Source organism: Gymnoscopelus microlampas (assembly GCF_963454915.1).
Source record: "Gymnoscopelus microlampas genome assembly, chromosome: 10".
NCBI lineage: Eukaryota > Metazoa > Chordata > Actinopteri > Myctophiformes > Myctophidae > Gymnoscopelus > Gymnoscopelus microlampas.
The window spans coordinates 48,599,142-48,613,882 of record NC_139947.1 but is presented as its reverse complement, the minus strand read 5'-3'; positions in this window follow the sequence as shown (position 1 = coordinate 48,613,882).

The following is a 14,741-nucleotide window of genomic DNA, read 5'->3' as shown; positions in this document are numbered from 1 at the left end:
GGTCTATTTTTGAAAATATTCGGACAATCTTTTAATGAAAACCTTTGAAAAAAACGTATGAAATGGGTCATTCTCCAAACTTTGATTCTGTCTATAAGGGGGAATTCTTCCAATGCTTTTCAATGAGAACGGAGCGGTTTGTAACCCTGACCCTATTTGAAAATAGCTGATCTACAAGCTCACAACGCGTTGCGATGCAAGCTCTACAAGCTGTACAAGCTCGAAACGCGGCGTCAATATTGTGTGACACTGTAGTATGATCAAGTAGGGAAGTTAAAATTACGATTATTTTTAATACAGGAGGACCGTTACTTACTTTACTACTGAGTATTTCTACATTGTGGTATTGCTACTTTTAGTACCCAAGTAAAAGAATCGAGGTACCTGGTGACACAGCCAGCTTCCATAATAACCCCAGTACTGTTGTTCCTAACATGATGGGATCCGTTTACATTCCAGTGAAAACTGTTTTTTATTTTTTTGTCATGGACAAACCACAGATTGACGTGTTTTCATCAAAGTAACGCAGTGAGTCATGGTTGAGTTTGTTACGACCTCTGGTTTACACCAATTCACTTACATCACATCAGACAGGAAAGGATGGATGCAATTATTGCGCACACACACACACACACACGCACACACGCACACACGCACACGCACACGCGCACGCGCACGCACACGCACACACACGCAACTACACTTAATAAACAAGCCCAAAATTGCAACTACCAATATTTACAGAAAAAACAAGGCCAAAGTGGCTTATAATAAGCGGACATGGCAACTCTCTGTCTGTGCATGTGTCAGCTACTGTGTGATATTCGGTGACATAAGCAATACGAAGGAACAATGGACATGCCAGTAACCAAGGCGTTTCCTCAGAAATGAAACCATTCTCCCTTATCTATGTTTTAAAAATATACAGTAAACGAAAGCGGTAACAAGGCCCATCATGTGTGACCTTGCCTGACAGTTTGACACATTAGTCATGTCTATTTTTAGTTACAAAACAGTGACTTTTAATATAATAATAATTTGGAGAGATAATTTAAATGTTATTCCTTTTTTTTGGTAAGCAATAAGACAATCTAAGGCAGTGGTTCTCAAACTTTTTCATGTCAAGGACCCCCAAATTGACACTTATTAGCCCGCGGACCCCCATTTCAAAAGAGATGCCAGGGGACCCCCATAAGAGAAGATTTTTTTACGGCTCTAGCAGTGATTCTCAACCATTTTAATTTCAAGGACCCCCAGTTTGACATGCATTAGGGCTACGGATCCCCATTTAATGGCATTTCTATCACTTGGACAGCAATTCATATTGTAAAATCTATGTCAATGTAACTATGAGAGTGTACAAATGGAACCAAATGGACCCGTTAGGGTCCATTTGGTTCCATTTGTACACTCTCAGAGTTACAGACCCATAAGGGTCCATTTGGTTCCATTTGTACACTCTCAGAGTTACAGACCCATAAGGGTCCATTTGGTGCCTAATCTATCATTTAGCTGGGGACCCCCTGGAACCCCCTCAGGGACCCCTGGGGGTCCCCGGACCCCACTTTGAGAACCAATGATCTAAGGCACAGGTTCTCAAACCTTTTAGCTCGAGTCCCAAAAGGGGAATGTGATGATGTCTCCACAGGACCCAAGCTAGTGAAAATAGCTGATCTACAAGCTCACAACGTGTCGCATTGCGACGCGTTGTGAGCTTGTAGATCAGCTATTTTCGAATAGCCGAAACACAAAAATAGGGCTTCAACTCCCTCAAGGACCCCTGGGGGTCCCCGGACCCCACATTGAGAACCAGTACCATAAAGGATACACAAGTCACTGCTGAGGATAAGGATGATCAGATAAGGTCTCTCTAGGACTTTCACTTTAGTTGTGCTTATTCTGCATTTAGGAGCAAAGAGATAACAAAACAATAAAAGCACTCGGGGTCAGATGTTGCTGTCAGATTCAGAGCACCATCATCTGCTCTATGATAAACAGTGGTGGAAAGTAATGCAAGTACATTTACTCAAGTACTGTACTTAACCCATTAAGACCCCGAGGGCGATTCTACAAATACCTCCTAAATCAGGAGTTTTTTCTTGTCAAGGACCTAATTTATCGACAGACAGACAGACAGACAGACAGACAGACAGACAGACAGACAGACAGACAGACAGACAGACAGACAGATACCAGCTACAACCATAATTAACAGGGGCTTAAGTACAGTAAGTAAGTAAGTGTTTCATAACAGTTGAGATCAAGTTTATTTTTTAAACTTTTTTCAATAGTCTTTATCAAGCACATATTTCTCCAGCTAGTGAAAGTGTCGACTCCTTTTTACAATCTGCTAAGCTACCTAAAGTCTCTTTTAAACGCTTCCTTTTCATCTGAAGAACGAAGTTTATGACATCATTAAGGCTATGCCTGTTGGGAAATGTCCTGGCCTTGAGGATTCCCAGTAGAATTCTTCTTACATTTCTGGTCTGAATTACAACCACGTTTCATGCCTATATGGTAAAGGAATTTGTTGACTGTAATATTAGCCGAGGCTCCATCAAAGAGTCAGCTATCACACTTCTTTTTTTTAAATAAATAAAAAAAAGAATAAAGACATGCACGAATGAACATCTTACAGGCCAATTTCACTTCGTAATGCCGACTACAAAATCCTCGCCAAGCTTTTAGTTAAACGATTGGATTATGTTCTCCCGTCATTGCAAAAAAAAAACGACCAGACGGGCTTTGTTAAAGGCCGTCATGGAGCAGATAATAATACGCTGCTTGGTAAATATAATTGATTATGTTGAGGAGGCGTTGATTGTGGAGGCGAGTCCGCAATTATATCGTTGGATGGAGATAAAGGCCTTTGACCGGGTGGATTGGAGCTTTCTCCTCTCCAACCCGGCGCATTTCGATCTTGGCTCTAGGTTCATAAATTGTATAAAAACATACTCAGACATCCCACAGACAGACAGACAGACAGACAGACAGACAGAGACCAGCTACAACCATAATTAATAGGGGCTTAAGTTAAGCTTGACACGGCTTGAATGCTTCTAATAATCTAAAGTGGGTGTTATATTAATTTATTTCTTCCCGTCTGTCATCTAAATGAAGAAGATTAGACCGAATGTGTCCCAGACTTTTGTTTCTCTCCTCGCTCACTTCTCAGACTAAAAGCAGCAGTCACTAGTAGACACGCCCACCCTTCCTACAATGACATGAATACATTTAGCCAGATTGACAGTTGTCTGTATACTTCACCAACCGCACATGTTTTTACAAACGCCTTTCTTCCAAAAAAGATTAATCTAGCAAGAGGGACTAGGTAAGGATGTCTACTATCTGGATCTTTGTATGAATCTTCGCTGAATCTTTTGCCCAATCAGTTCGATTAAATTGTAATATTAAAGGCATATAAGGACTAACTTACCTCTAACACTTATAGGTCGAATTAATGTAGTCAAAATGAACTTACTAACAAGATTAAATTACTTATTTCAGTCGTTGCCCTGTCCTATTCCATCATTATTTTTAAAAAAATGCAGATATTAAAACATTTCTCTGGAACCACAAAAAAGTACAAGTCTCTCTGGACACTTTATGTAAACCATATAAAGAAAGGGGTCTAGCTCTGCCTGATTTTGAATTATATTATTGGTTCGCTCAAATCAAACGAATGACTAAATAGTTTCAAGATTCAGAAGACTCTCTTTGGAAATAAATAGAATCCCATTTTACTCATCCAATTCTGCTGAAATCTCTTCCATTTATAAATAAAAAATTGGCAAGACTTAAGAAATCCTTTGTTATTGATGGTGTTTCATCAGTTTGGCCTAATTGCAAGAAATATTGTAAACTTATTATCTGTTCTTTCACCTGTTTCTCATAATCCAAATTCACTTCAAAGATCTTAATAGTAGAGTGACTTCATCCTTCCAGCCTTTGAAAAGGATATGAGAAAAAATGTTAAATGTAATTATAGATCATGGACAATGGACAATGATATGTGCAAAAGTAAACCTATCTACACCTTCCCCGTTCCTTGTATTACTTTCCCCGTTTATGTTCCAGCACTTACAGTGCTGGAACATAAGTACAAGTTCATTTTGAAAACATTTTTAACTCCAGTTTGTTTAAATACGATGTCCCAGGAGTAGTCGCCTTTATGTAATAAATGTAAATTAACATTGGGTACATATTCGCATACGTTCTGGTTTTGTTCAAAGATTAAACCTTTTTGGCAAACAAATCATGCTTTAATAGAAACAATTTTTAAGTTCAAACTGAGGAAATCCCCTCTTTCATACCTCGTAGGAGTTGATTAAATGTAATTATGAGCTCTCCACTTAGAAAATTGTTTGATTTGTTTAGATTTTTGGCAAAGAAATGTATTTCAATTTTATGTTAAACGGATACTATTCCGGATGAACATACAGTATGTGGATGCCCCAAATAATGTCTCTGTTACCCCAGGAGAGGCTTAAATATGAAATGCAGGATTAGGCAGAGGTATTTTTGGAGGTATGGTCCCCCCTTTTGGACTATGGAAGAGACTAATTGATTCAGACTGGCTCAGGATCTTTGGCTGTTTTATTATGACATCCCACCCTCATTTGCATTCCTGTTTGACACAGGCCAAAAATCTGGGTGCCCCTGTATGCGCATAAAGGGGCAGATTTTTGGCCTGTGTCTCACTGTTCGGATGTGGGAGGATCGGGGTGGCGGGGTGCCCTGGGGCTTCTGTTGGTTCCGCCGTGGGGTGGCGAAACCAACAGAATGCCCCCTCCGCCATTTCTGAAGCTTTTACCACTTGATTACTATCTTTATTTTATTTAATGTTTTTGTTTGTTTCTTTTACTGTCTTCGTTTTTGTATTACTATAAATGTGTCTGATTATGTGTATGATATTTTGTATGTAACTTGTCTTGTATGTAGGTCTGAGTCTTGTCTAAATGTTCCTTTGAAAAAGCTCAAAATAAATGATACAAAATTAAATAATAATTCACACGTTGTGATGCATTGTGAGCTTGGAGATCCATGGTCAGCTGCTCTTATCAATGATGGACAAAATTTCATAATTCCACTTCTGAGCTGGAGCTGAGCTGAGCTTTGGGTAAAAAGTCACAATACCAACTTTGATGAGTCAGTATTGCTTTGTTTTCTGTCTAGGATTGTTATTCCTGCTTATTTAGCGTTTAGGGGAAAAGAGATAACAAGACAATAAAAGCACTTAAGTTCAGATGTTGTTTTCTAAGTTCCAGACAGCAGAGTGCATGTGGCCTATGATGAAGTGACACTCACAGTGTCTTATTGTGCTATAGGATGTATTGGGGACTTCCTCACTCATGCATCCATGAATTGTCTGCTTTAGATCTTATCTGGGGACCACATGCACCGAGGTTATGGGTGAAGATGGATTTATTGCGCCGTATTTATCGGAGTAGATTTTTAATTGTCACAACACTTGTTGTGTACGTCTGCCTGTCTGACTGGCATCCTGCTCAACACGCTTCGTCAGCAACCAAAGTTTGACAAATTAGGTAGATTTGAAGGAAATAGAATCTTCACCATTTCTTGGATGTTGTACCATTAACTATAGGGCTGTTCTGACATTTTAGTTGCCGATTAATTGTCATCCAAATAATGGAGATAAGGGCGTTATTTTTTGAAAAACATTAAAAAGGTGAAATTGTGGAGATAGGAGTTTCTGCCTGACAGCAACGATATGGGGATTTGCGGACGCATCAATATTCTTTAGAACAGTGGTTCCCAAGCTTTTTAGCCCGAGACACAAAAGAGAAATTTGACGTTTGTCCAGGACCCGCAAACAAGTAAAAATAGCCGATCTACATGCTTACAACGTGTCGCTTCGCACTAAATTTAGGGAATTTCTTTCATTAGGTTTTTTTTTACTGAAATTATTTTAAAAAAACGTTTCAATTAGTTTTCAACTCATGAAAATGTGTGATTTTTTGTGGACATTTTTAGAACATATTTTAAAATAATAATTAATAACGAAATTTGGGAAAAAAATAAATAAACGGATAGTTACTCGCGACCTATAAAAATGGATCCGCGACCCATAAAAATGGGTCCCGACCCACCGTTTGCTTTAGACAACCGACTTCTCACTTGGTGCGTCACTCCCTCGGGGCCTCGATCGCTCGTGACACGACACACCGCCAGCTTCGCGTCGCGCGGTTCTCAAGATTATACACTAGGGAGTCACTTCCACTCGCACGCAGGGATTTACGTAATTTATAGTCGGATGAATGGAAACAATTGTGACAATTATAGCGAAAATAATTGCGATAATCTCAAATAAATGAGATGAGGCAATTATGTCTTAACTGTGACAGGCGTTCCGGTAACATCCGAAATATATCCCAGAATACATCATGGTGAAATCATGGACGACTCATGTCGTCTCCGTCGGGTGGAAACCTCATAATTATGTCCAAAACTGTTACTTTTCAGGATTCAAATTCAAAAGTATCAAAAGTAGCAGATCTACAAGCTCGAAATGCGTCGCTTCACGCCACCCTTCGAGCTTGTAGATCTGCTACTTTTGATGCTTTTGTGATCAAGTAGGGCGTTAAAATATAAAATATGGAGATAAGAGGTTTCTGCCCAGCAACGATTTATGAGTTGTTTAAAATATCCCAGATACATCATGGTTTAACTATAATGGACGACTAATTTATGAGTTGTTTAAAATATCCCACATACATTATGGCTTAAACATGTTCAACTCATTTATGAGTTTTTTGCCCCCAGCGTTGAACACAACACAGTCCTTCAGCGAGTCTCACTAACGTCTCTAGCATCGGTCCCCCATCTCCTTTAAGTTATCGTCTTGAATTGTTTTAAACTGCATAATTGTAATTTTGCATAATTGTAATTTTGCATAATTATGCGCCTTTTGTATCATTGTTTGCCCGTTTTGTTGTCTGTCTCTAGGGGTTTGAATGTTTACTGACCACCATGGAAACTTTTGGAAACTATTATGCATTTGGCTTTTTCCTAATGTACTGCTGTACTTTTAAACTGGCAATAAAATATTACATCCATCAAAGTATCAATTTGGGGGTCCTTGATGTGAAAATGTTTGAGAATCACTGATTTAAAGAACTTTACGTGACATGAATAGTTGAATACTCTTAATTTTCATCATCTCCACTTCTCCAATTTGATCATGTATGACACGTTATATCAATTTACAACACAGAAAGCCATCATTGTTTTATCTGAACCACATGACCCCAGCCACACTGTTCAATCAATGACTGAACAGGAAGCATAAATCTGCCCTAAAGTCATCCTGTTTACTGGCATAGTAACCTGTTCCACATTTCAGGGCCGTACTAAATCTATACGATATGACTCATCTGTCATAGTGCAGATGCCGTCCATCGCTGGATAAAGAGTGAGAATTCTCTGTTGTCAGACAGTCACTTCACCTCCTGCCAAAACCACCAGAAAGACAGTATTTCTGTCAGTCGCATCACCAAAGAAGAATGTACAAAATTAAGCAGTTCAACACTTGTCATGCCACGTAATTCATCTGTAGCTTCTTCCCTTGCCCCTGTGGCCTGTAAACACACAGACAGGACCACTTATGTCATCTGTAGCATCTTCCTTTAATTGCCCCTGTGGCCTGTAAAAACACAGACAGGACCGACTGCCAACACAGAAGTTCTGTTGACAGAGATGACGCTAAAAACCCGTTTTTTTTTACAAAGTTTATATTTTATGACGTACCTCCCAGTTCAGGGATGATTTTGATTATAATGAAAATATAATGGGAAAAAAATAACTTTTACTCAAGTACATTTTGAATTCCGGACTTTTACTTGTGACAAAGTATTTCTACATTGCGGTATTGATACTTTTACTCAAGTAAAAATGTTTAATACTTTTTCCACCACTGCTCACAACAACAGTTCGTACAACAGATACTGAGCTAGAACTTATGACATCCAATTAGGAGCATCAGCTCCTATTTGATGACAGTCTTTACATAATCTATATATCTGTTCCTATAGGACAACACTGATAACCGGAACGCTCGCCCCAAAACACACTCGCCCCCATTCTTTCTGCTGACCGCTCGCCCCCAGCGGTTCTTATATTCTTGTATTCTTGTATTCTGAGGTTAAGATTAGGAATAAGGCTAGGTTTAGCCATACTTTTACTGAGGTTAAGTTTAGGAATAAGGCTAGGTTTAGCCATACTTTTACTGAGGTTACATTTAGGAATAAGGTTAGGTTTAGCCATAGTTTTACTGAGTATACGTTTAGGAATAAGGCTAGGTTTAGCCATAGTGTTACTGAGGTTACGTTTAGGAATAAGGCTAGGTTTAGCCATAGTTTTACTGAGGTTACGTTTAGGAATAAGGCTAGGTTCAGCCATAGTTTTACTGAGGTTACGTTTAGGAATAAGGTTAGATTTAGCCATAGTTTTACTGAGGTTAAGTTTAGGAATAAGGTTAGGTTTAGCCACAGTTTTACTGAGGTTACGTTTAGGAATAAGGTTAGGTTTAGCCATAGTTTTACTGAGGTTACGTTTAGGAATAAGGTTAGGTTTAGCCACAGTTTTACTGAGGTTACGTTTAGGAATAAGGTTAGGTTTAGCCATAGTTTTACTGAGGTTAAGTTTAGGAATAAGGCTAGGTTTAGCCATAGTTTTACTGAGGTTACGTTTAGGAATAAGGTCAGGTTTAGCCATAGTTTTACTGAGGTTACGTTTAGGAATAAGGCTAGGTTTAGCCATAGTTTTACTGAGGTTACGTTTAGGAATAAGGCTAGGTTTAGCCATAGTTTTACTGAGGTTACGTTTAGGAATAAGGTTAGGTTTAGGCATAGTTTTACTGAGGTTACGTTTAGGAATAAGGCTAGGTTTAGCCATAGTTTTACTGAGGTTACGTTTAGGAATAAGGTTAGGTTTAGCCATAGTTTTACTGAGGTTACGTTTAGGAATAAGGTTAGATTTAGCCATAGTTTTACTGAGGTTACGTTTAGGAATAAGGTTAGGTTTAGCCATAGTTTTACTGAGGTTACGTTTAGGAATAAGGTTAGGTTTAGCCATAGTTTTACTGAGGTTACGTTTAGGAATAAGGTTAGGTTTAGCCATAGTTTTACTGAGGTTACGTTTAGGAATAAGGTTAGGTTTAGCCATAGTTTTACTGAGGTTATGTTTAGGAATAAGGCTAGGTTTAGCCATAGTTTTACTGAGGTTATCTTTAAGAATAAGGTTCATTTTAGCTATAGTTTTACTGAGGTTACGTTTAGGAGGTCGAGGCCGAGGTCGCCGGATTTGACCCTGGGCGAGCGTGTTTTGGGGCAAGTGTTCTTGTATTCAGAACACTGATGCAGTAGCACTAGATGACAGTCAGGGATTGAAACGTTTGCTGCTCTCTGAACTTCACTCGTTCTTTTTTTGCACTAGAGATTTTTTTTTGTCACGGATGTCTTTAATTAAAGACAACGTCTCTGCATTGATCTCAGTGTGTGGACTGTCGTTGAGGCTTTCTAGCTGGTGTGTGTGTGTGTGTGTGTGTGTGTGTGTGTGTGTGTGTGTGTGTGTGTGTGTGTGTGTGTGTGTGTGTGTGTGTGTGTGTGTGTGTGTGTGTGTGTGTGTGTGTGTGTGCGCGCGGATGACCGGCGTTTAACCACTTTTTTTGTACAGGATTAACACATTTTTGTATAGGATTTCCTCTCTAGTCAGTAAGAATACCCTGAGGATTCTTACAGGGGCCCTCATCCAAGGCCATTTCTACTATGCATGCTCCTCATGGTATCACAACACCACTAAGGCCTTAAAAATAAGGCTCCAGACATCCCAAAACAAACTAGTCAGGCTACTTCTTGGCCATAAACATACAACCCACCTAACCCCTGCTTATTTTGCTAGGGTCGGATGGCTCAGGGTTGAGGACAGAGTATGGCAACTTGCTATGGGCCTGGTCTACAAGATACGACACAACATTGGTTGGGATACGCATGTACCTGTCAAAATACTTCAAAAACTTAAATGAAGTCCACGATCACAACACCAGAGGGCAGCTCCACGGATCATGTTCAACACAGAATTGGCACAACAAAGGGAATGAACTCGTTCTCATGCTATACAACAAAAATGTGGAATGCCCTACCAAAAGGAGTAAAGGAGTGTAAAACACTACTCACTTCAAAGCTGCCCTAAAGAGACACCTTCAGGAGGCTGCAATAACAAAGTCTTAACCTACCCCCCCCTAAGCTGATCGTATCACGTTCTGTATAGTAGTGTATATCTGTCTGTCTCTTATATGTCATGATTTGTGTGCGTGGGAACTCATTTTAAACAAGCTTAGAGCTTTTATGAGTTATCCAGTTTAGTAGACCTTGTATTGTGATTGTACTTCCATGTAGCCTACTGTTTCTCATGTCTTACTGAATAAAGTACATCAATCAATCAATCAAACCATGGACTTAATATTAATAATGCATTTTATTTGTAGTGCATTTTTCATTAACTCATTCTGTGCCACAATCCATCAAATCCGTCACGTGGCCTGACACCGCGTGCGCCACAATCCGTCAAATCCGTCATAAATTTGACGGATTTGCTCCATCCACTCCTTGTTTAACCTATAACTTAAAAAGGCTGTATCTCGCTTCCTAAGCACTTTTTTTTTTACAATGAATTTTGGCTGTGGCACTCAGAGCCAAAATTCCATAAATAAGCTGGGCACAGGGAATATCAGAGAGCTACATGGTTAAAACAAATAATCAATCATAGATGGTTAAAAGCAGGGTTTAGAAAATGTCAAGCACTAAAGGTTATTGCTGACTGTGACTGACTTACACAACAATTTAACCCAAAAAGGCCTAGCTTGGAGGAGGAAGCTGTTTGCAGATCAAAGTAAATTGGACATGAGTCGGCTCAATTTATGGCTAATGCTCCCCTCAGAAGATATGGATACTGGAGTTCAATCAGTTAAGAATGATGCCGCAGGACACACATTCCACATACCTGTGTGTGTGTGTGTGTGTGTGTGTGTGTGTGTGTGTGTGTGTGTGTGTGTGTGTGTGTGTGTGTGTGTGTGTGTGTGTGTGTGTGTGTGTGTGTGTGTGTGTGCGTGCGTGTGCGCGTGCGTGTGTGCGTGTGTGTGTGCATCTCCACTGTTTGCCGACCACTTAAAGTTTAAGTGGACAATTTTAAACAAGTCATAAACTGTCATACTGTAACTAACCACAAACATAGTGGTAGTGATGGAAGAATTACTCATATTTGTTTTACTTTCAGTAAAAGTATCAATACCACAATGTACTGTAGCAATACTCTGTTACAAGTAAAAGTCTGTTATAAAAATGTTACTTGACTAAAATTACGAAAGTGTGGCAATCAAAATGTATTTGAAGTACGCTCACAACACTGGAAATACTCCAGTCAAGTAAAAAAAAAAATACCTCAAAATTGTACCTATGTACAGTACTCGAGTACATGTACTTTCCACCACTGCATAGTGGATGGAGAGTTAACTAACTGGCACGGAAGGATGGAAAAATAACTAAGTAGAAGCTCTCCAAATGGCGCAAAACATATATTATTAAGTGTATTAAAACACTGAGTTCAAGCAGAACTTTAAACTGAAACATTCCATTGCCTTTTTCCCCTTTACCCAGGCACATTGTGTATTTATTTACAAGGACTATTTGACAGTTCTGACCTGTTTTCTTTGTTTTCTACTCTTTTCCCCTTTCCTGAACACTGCAAATGATGGAAGCGTGCACTAGAAATAAATTCACCCACTTTTTACACCTGTAAATCTGTGATGTGACAGTAAGAATAGTATGAATTTGAAAAATATGTTGTGTATGTTCTATCTAAGAGTCAGCGATCTCTGTGTGCACAGTTTCACTCTGGAATATTGCCACTACATATTGAAACGGGACGGTACACTGGAACAGAATTAGAACAAAGAATATGTGGCTATTGTGACCTTGGTGAAGTGGAGGATGAAACCCACTTTCTATTGTACTGCCCATTTTATCATGACTTAAAATATATTTGACAAAGTACATGTAGGTCTGTCCCTGGATAATGATTTAGTCAAATATTTATTTGATAACCATACATTCGCAATTTCAAATTTTATCCATAAAGCCTGGAGCCGAAGGAAACATGCAACTTATGCATAATTGCACTGTGATGGATCATACCAACTTGTTCTCACCCCTAACCTTTGAGTTCTTTTGTATTGAAAATATAATATTTGAGTTCACTGTATTGTCTAAGCTAAACATTCAAGTCTGTCTTCTCCTGTTCATTGTCTCCGCCAGGCCGAAAGTAGAAAAAAAAAGTAGTACTTTTACTCCACTACAATTATTTGAAAATTTGAATTACTAGTTACTACCGAACAAACACTCTGTAGCAATGATTACTATCAGAATATAGTACTTTAACCTTTTTTACAAAAAAAACAAAATATATATATATTTATATATATATCACTTACCCTACCGTTAAGTAAAGAATTTGAGTACTTTTTCGACCACTGGTAAAAAGCACGGAACAGAAAAGACTAATTGTTTTAGTTGTAAATGCATTGCTTCCAACAGCCTAATGTGTTCCTGGCTTTTAAAGTGTTGTTTGAACAATGTGTACGACTGCTATAATAGCACGTTTCAGCATTCCTACAACTGTCATATTAAAAAAGGTTAGAAAAAGAAGGTAAAAAGACATTTGTGTTTTACATTTTTACTGCCATGTCTTACGTTAAATCTTCGGGGTCAAAGGCGTACGCTTGTCTTTGGATCTTGTTGTAGATCGGCTATTTTCAAAACATTTTTTATGCATTTTGAACTTGTGAAATATGGGACAGTCTGCACAATGATTACTTTTACTTTTGGTACTTTAAGTATATTTTTGCCGACACTTTTGTACTTTTACTCAGGGACATTTTGAATACGGGACTTGTAACAGAGTACATCTACATTGCAGTATTGATACTTTTACTAAAACACAAAATGTGAGTACTTTTTGAAAAACATGCAGTTAGTCTGGTCTCTATACTGCCTCCCCCTGGGCAGCAGGGGCGCCTGATGGAGGGGAAAGGAACTGGTTGGAATAACGTGTTCCTTCCACGCGCTACATCCTACCGGGGAAACTCGCCCCTGTCAGGTGATAAGAAGCGGCTCGCTAGCTCCTCATGTATTGAAGGAGGCATGAGCTCAGTTCTGGGCTCTCCCCAGGCTGGCAGAGGGAGAGTAGCACCCAGGATTACATAGGCAATTGGCACTGGGTGAGAAAATGGGTTACAAAATCGAGGGATAAAAATTATAAATTAAAACAAAAAAAACAACATCTTCGGGGTCAAAGAATCACCCGTCACAAATAAATGGTTTGGTCCAGTTTCATGAAATCAAAGTTGAAGAGGTTAATCCTACGTTATTTATTTCATTGGTTCTCAAAGTGGGGTCCGGGGACCCCCAGGGGTACTTGAGGCGGTTCCAGGCGGTCCCCAGCTAAATGATGGATAGGAACCAAATGGGCCCTCATGGGTCTGTAACTCTGAGAGTGTACAAATGGAACCAAATGGACCCTAACGGGTCCATTTGGTTCCATTTGTACACTCTCAGAGTTAAATTAACATTGATTTTACAATATGAATTGGGGTCCCAGAGGTACAAATGCCATTAAATGGGGGTCCGTAGCCTAATGCATGTTAAACTGGGGGTCCTTGAAAGTAAAATGGTTGAGAATCACTGAGAGAGCCCTCAAAATCTTCTCTTATGGGGGTCCCTGGCATATCTTTTCAAATGGGGGTCCGTGGGGTAATAAGTGTCAATTTGGGGGTCCTTGACATGAAAAAGTTTGAGAACCACTGATTTATTTTATGAATTTACCAGTGGGAACCCAAGACAAAACAAATAGAAAAAGGCATTGTAATGCTGCTAGCTGGTACTCAAAGCACATGGTGAACATTAAAGAAGTTCTGTTTTATAGCCACGTAAGTAGGTTTGATGTGACAATGGGAGATCAAAGGAAGACCGATGTGCAGTGTGGCGATAACCGCTCTGTGTTGCATGTGGTGGAATGATCACATGTGGTGTACTTTCACTCAAGTACAATTATATGAAAACTTTAGTTACTAGTGAACTGAAGCCGATTCTACATGTCTCCTAAATCTCAACAGTATTCTCAAAAACGTATGTTTCTATATCAGTGGTGCTCAATGTTTTTCATGCCAAGAACCCCCAAAATGATATGTATTTGGCCGCGGACCCCCATCAAAATATGTTGTTCCAGGGACCCCCAGAAGCAAAGATTTGAGTTAAAAATGTTCACTTTAAAAAAATATATATTCAAAGATTTGCACACATTTTCACAATTTTTTCAAAAATAGCAGATCTACAAGCTCATAGCGTGGCACTCGGTGCCGCGCTATGAGCTTGTATATCTGCTATTTTTGAATAGCCCAAAGTGTAAAATAATGCTTTTTAGCTCAAATCAAAAAATGACACAGTTCCAGGTCTTAATGGGTTAACCACTTCAGCCCTATATGTTGGCATTTGAAAATAGCAGAGCTTGTAGATCGGCTATTTTTAAAATATGTTTTATACATTTTGAACTCCTGAAATATGAGACAGTCTGCACAATGATTACTTTTACTTTTGGTACTTTAAGTGTATTTTGATGCCGACACTTTTGTACTTTTACTCGAGTACATTTTGAATACGGGACTTCATATA